This window comes from Nannospalax galili, unplaced genomic scaffold, assembly GCF_000622305.1.
Source record: "Nannospalax galili isolate Female #2095 unplaced genomic scaffold, S.galili_v1.0 scaffold342, whole genome shotgun sequence".
NCBI classification, from domain to species: Eukaryota; Metazoa; Chordata; class Mammalia; order Rodentia; family Spalacidae; genus Nannospalax; species Nannospalax galili.
In genome coordinates this window covers 695252-700017 of record NW_008349359.1, presented here as the reverse complement: position 1 = coordinate 700017, position 4766 = coordinate 695252, and the positions used below count along the sequence as shown (strand labels likewise).

Here is a 4766-nt window from a genome sequence, read left to right as displayed (position 1 = left end):
GAAAGGGGTCCTGCTTAGGTGGCCACATTTCATGTGCAACAGTTACCATTGGTTCTAGACTCCAGATTCCTGAAGGAGGGGGACCCTTTACTGCTACATCCCCAAACTGCCTGGAACCATGTATGACCATGCATGCACGACTTTAAGAATGGGAGCTTAAGCTGCACTTGTGGTACAGGTCTATCATCCCAGGCACTCTGGAGACTGAGGCAGGGGGATTGCAATTTCAAGGTCTGCCTGAGCTACAAGGCCAGTCTGGGCAAGTTACTGAGATCATGTCTCAAAACAAAAAGTAAAAAGAAGCCTGGGACTATGATTAGTGGTAGACCACTTACCTAGTATGTGTAAGGGTGTAGGCCCAGTACCACCACCACCAAAAAATAAGAATGGTAGCCCATATGTACTGGCAAGCAGCCTTCTCCACCCTACCCTACTGCATCTGAGTCCAGAGCAGGCAAAGCACCTTGCTCTAACCCAGAAGGCCCAGAGGGTGGCTACCAAGAGCTCTCTGACACTCGCTGCCTCCTGTTGTGTTGTCCTGACAGGTTCCCAGAAGAACCTGGCTGTACTCCATGCTTTGCCCATCAATGGCCAACATGGGCATACAAGCCACCATGGCACCCTCCCAGACACAAATCCCTATCCAGATGCTTGGAGCTGACCGTTCTGGAGATATCCAAACCAATCAAGGCACTAGCCACAAGAATAGCAGCAACACACACCACCCAATGTGGCCCATCTACCATTCATGGGAAGCAGCCCCTAAAAGGACAGCTTAGAGGGCCAAGCACTGGGCAGTAAGGGGAGGGGCTGGTTGGACTCAAGACTCCCTGCTGCTGAAGCCAATCATCTCCTCCTGCTTCCACTCTACATACCTAGGAGTGGTCAGGATATCTGGGATCTGTGACCTGCCTGAGGAGCCAGGGTATAAGAAGGAGCCTCGGGGACATGCAGGGGGTGAACACACATGGGAAAAGAACATCCTGTCAGCTCAAACAGTGTGGGTAAGTCCTGGCAGATCACATTAGAAGTACCAGCCAACACTGCAGCTCCATGAGACTCTGGGAGTAAAAGGTCATAGGACCCTGCTGTCCATATCATTTCAGCTGTCATCACCACACCTTAACCTGGTACCCCTTTAACAGGAAGCCAGGGTCTGGCCTACCTCAGGAGTCTGGGCAGCTTGCTGCTCACCTGCTTCCAGGTAGAACTGCATAGGTTGAATCTGCTCAGCTCTGGGTATTATTTACATGTGCGAAGACCTGGAGTGTGCCCATGGGAACAATGGAACTTGTGGTCCTCCCTGCCTAGCTGTTCTTTCCCTGGGAGAAGGCAGAGAATAGAGTGAGCCCTTTTCCTTCTTGGGAGCTTTCTAAGATTTATCTTTCACTTACCCAAGCCCCATACAAAGACAAAACCATATTTCAATACAAGTAATGAGAGATGCATTTATCAATAACAGTGTGGAACAGACTGAGAAGAGGCCAGAGCCTGTATGGATGAGAGTCCCAGGAAGAGACCAACGGATACACAGGAGTGACCCAGACAGATAAGCAGACAGATAGAAAGATAGGGAAATAAAATGGAAGGGGAAAGAGGCCCAGTCCCAGCAGCGATGTCCAGGCATCAGATCCAGCTCTGCCTTAGGGTCCCAGGGGATAAATAGAGAAAGGTAGGAAAGGACCTTGGTCCTTGAAGTGCTATCTCTCCTCATTTCCTGCTGCCCCTCATCCAGCAGGCTGATATTTCCAGGACTGGAGATGGATTGTCTGGATGGACAGAGGATCAAGACTCTTGGAGGCTCCCTGAGGAGGTGGAAGCCTGGATGGTGTGGGATTAGCAGCAGCACTATGGGGGGAATCTGGTCAGACACCAGAAGATTGAGGTGAAGCCACCGCACAGCAGGGCCCATGTCCAGGGCAGGTTCCCCCACCCACCCTGCCCAGCACACCAACATGGTGCAATAAATAAAGTTTCAAGTAGTAAGTTAGTGTCAATTAAGAAAAGAGATGGAGGCTTTAGCAGACAGGCAGGGGCATAGGAAGAAGCATCCCCAGTTGCCCAACTTCTCAGGTTGCCCGAGCTCCATCAAGTCTGTCTTAAGTGCTGTCTGTTGATGTCCACATGCAGTGGACATCATACTTCCTGCAGGGGCTCAGCAACTCAGATCAGTGCCAGAGCCTGCTCAGTGAGGTAAGAGCAGGGTAGCATGGCTCCCACCGCATCCACGATGGCATCCAGGTGATCATCTTGTGCCTGAGGCCCACAGAGCTGCATGAAGTCTGCCAGACGCAGCAAGTACTCAAGATTGTGGCCAGAGAAACCTCGGCAGGCAAGGATCTGAGTGGCAATGGCCTCCTCTGGAGCAGGGCCCAGGTAGCCAGGGTTCTGTGGGGTAGCCACATAGGCCAGTGCCGTGAGTGGTTGGTCAGGTGTATCTTGAGGATAGAAGGTGACCTCCTTTGTGTCATAGCCTCCAAGCACTGCTTCCCGAACATTCAAGTACTTCAGGGCCTCGCTTACCTGTTCACCACGAACCTCATATGCCACACCCCAAGTGCAGCCCTAGGAGAAAAGAACACCTCTAGTCAGTCACAGCAGCTCTTTGCTGGTCCATCCTTTGTCCTAGAATTCAAACCCAGACACCCTCCACAATCCTGCTCTACAAAGGAAGGTTGGGTGGCTGGCTGATAGGCTATTCAGCAATCATATACCTCACCCTTATTTGCCCTTGCTTTTTCTTTTTATTCATTTTTTGGTTTGTTTGTTGTTGTTGTTTTAGAAACAAGGTCTCACATAGCCCAAGGTGTCCTTGATTTTACTATGTAGCAGAGGATGACCTTGAACTTCTGATCATCCTGCCCCTACTTCCAAGTGTTGGGATTACAGGCACATCACATCTAGCTTTATTTCTCCCTTCTTAAGAGTTAAGGTAGTCTAGCCCCAGAGGGGCCAGGAGTCCTTTGCATAGCCGGATCCAGGACTTGAAGATATTATCTGTAAGCTAGTTAGACATGATGTATTCCCAAGCTCCTCTCCACACCTGGACTCAAACCTGCATCTTAAGATCCTCAGGTGATTCTTCAAGAAACACTGAGCTAGGCCACGCTTCCACTTAATCCAAAGAGTTCTGACCCTCTTGCCCCTCATATATTGGACCCCAGAATCCCCTTCTTGACCTGGTACTTACCTCATGATCTTCAAGGAGAGTCACCACACGGCCAGGCTACAGAGGGAAGCAAGAGTTTGAAAAAAGACGTTAGAAGTTAGTACTGCCAAAGAGCTGTGGCTATACCTTAAGGGCAGAGTGCTCATTTAGCATGCACAAGACCCTGAGTCCAACCCCCAAGGCTATACACACACACTCCCCTGTGTGTTAGTGTGGCTCAGGCCTGTAATCCCAGCACTCCAGAGCCTGGGGTAGGAGGCTTGTCATGAGTTTGAGGCCAGCCTGGGCTACATAGTGAGAACTAGGCCAAAAATGAAAAAAAAAAAAATCAGATCTTTGGATCCTGCCTTCCCAGGCCTCAGAGAGTCCCACTAGTCCAGGACATTAGCTTGGAGTCATGGGCAGATGCAGAAGAAAGAAACGAATGGCCAGGACTGGAAACCAACACAGGGATCCACAGGTACAGATTCCAACCATCACATAGTGACCACCAGGCTTACAAATTTAAACCACAAACCAGTTTACACATTGCCCTCAGTTAGCCCAGAAAGCTCCTGCTCTCCAGGGCATGGGCGCCCACTCTCCTACCAACCCACTTAATTCGCCTGGGCACAGTCGTATGCTCACCATCTTGTCGCTGCCCCGATGAAAGGTGTCTCCCTGCCAGAACCGGCGGCTATAGCCACGCACGAAGCCCACACGGCTGTCGCTGTAGGCGAAGTCCGGCCTCCACACCAGGGAACCGTACCCGAAAATCCACAGGGCTTGGGGGTCGCCATTCTCCCGGGAGGGCTGCGCGGATGGAGCAGGGGAAGCTGAGGGAGGCGGGGTGCTCGGGGCTACGGACTCCTGCTTCATGGTGCCGGGCGCAGGGACGGGCCCGGGCGGCCTCCGAGGCTGGTCTCCGGCACAGGCACGGAAGGACCGACGGACGCGCACACCTGGCCTAGCACCGTCGGACGCTCCAGCTGAGCGGTCCCTCCAGAGCTGCTCTTTAAATCCTCCGGCCGGGAAGCCCCTTCTGCCGCGGCCAGCTATCACGGTGATTGGGGCGGGGCAAATCCCCTTTCGGCCAATCCCGTTTGAATGTTGCTTCTCAGTTAACCGCACCGCCCACCAAGTGGGTGGTGGAGCAGCCGGCTCCCGGCCCTGCGCGCTTGCTGATTGGTTTGGCTCCACCTCCATGGCAAACCTGGCAGGAGTGATGCAACGACAGTGAAGGTTTCCCCAGCGCCTGCATGCAGCAAGGGCGCCTCGGATTGCGTCAGGCTGTGGCCACTGGGTATCGGCCTGGCACGGGCGTGGGCACCGGCAGGCTCCCCGGCAGTCCTTCCAGGGCCCGGGCCCCCCAGGCGGGACTCGGGCAGTGTCTGCTCAGCGGTCCAGCGGGTGCATTGGCGGAGTCACTGCTACCCGGAGCCGCACCAGCTCAGATCAGGGCCGGCACGTCCAGAAGGAACGCGCTGAGAGGTGCAAACTCCTGCCTCCCCGGCCTCGCCCCACCGCGGGGAAGCTGTCCTCGGCAGCCTCCGCATTCCACTCAGGTGCCTCACGCTGCTGCCCACGTGAGCGATTGGAGAAACTGAGTCACGGGGCG

At 53.9% G+C, this 4766-nt stretch overlaps 1 long non-coding RNA gene across 1 annotated transcript; it reads right to left on the bottom strand.

Annotated features, from left to right (window-relative positions):
* Window positions 1-1428: 1428 nt before the first annotated feature.
* Window positions 1429-4218, bottom strand: Chac1. Its single transcript, XR_001872774.2, has 3 exons — window positions 3797-4218; window positions 3191-3226; window positions 1429-2565 (listed from the first exon to the last, which is right to left on the bottom strand). It is a non-coding gene; the product is annotated as a ChaC glutathione specific gamma-glutamylcyclotransferase 1 (long non-coding RNA).
* Between the last annotated feature and the right edge of the window lie 548 nt (window positions 4219-4766).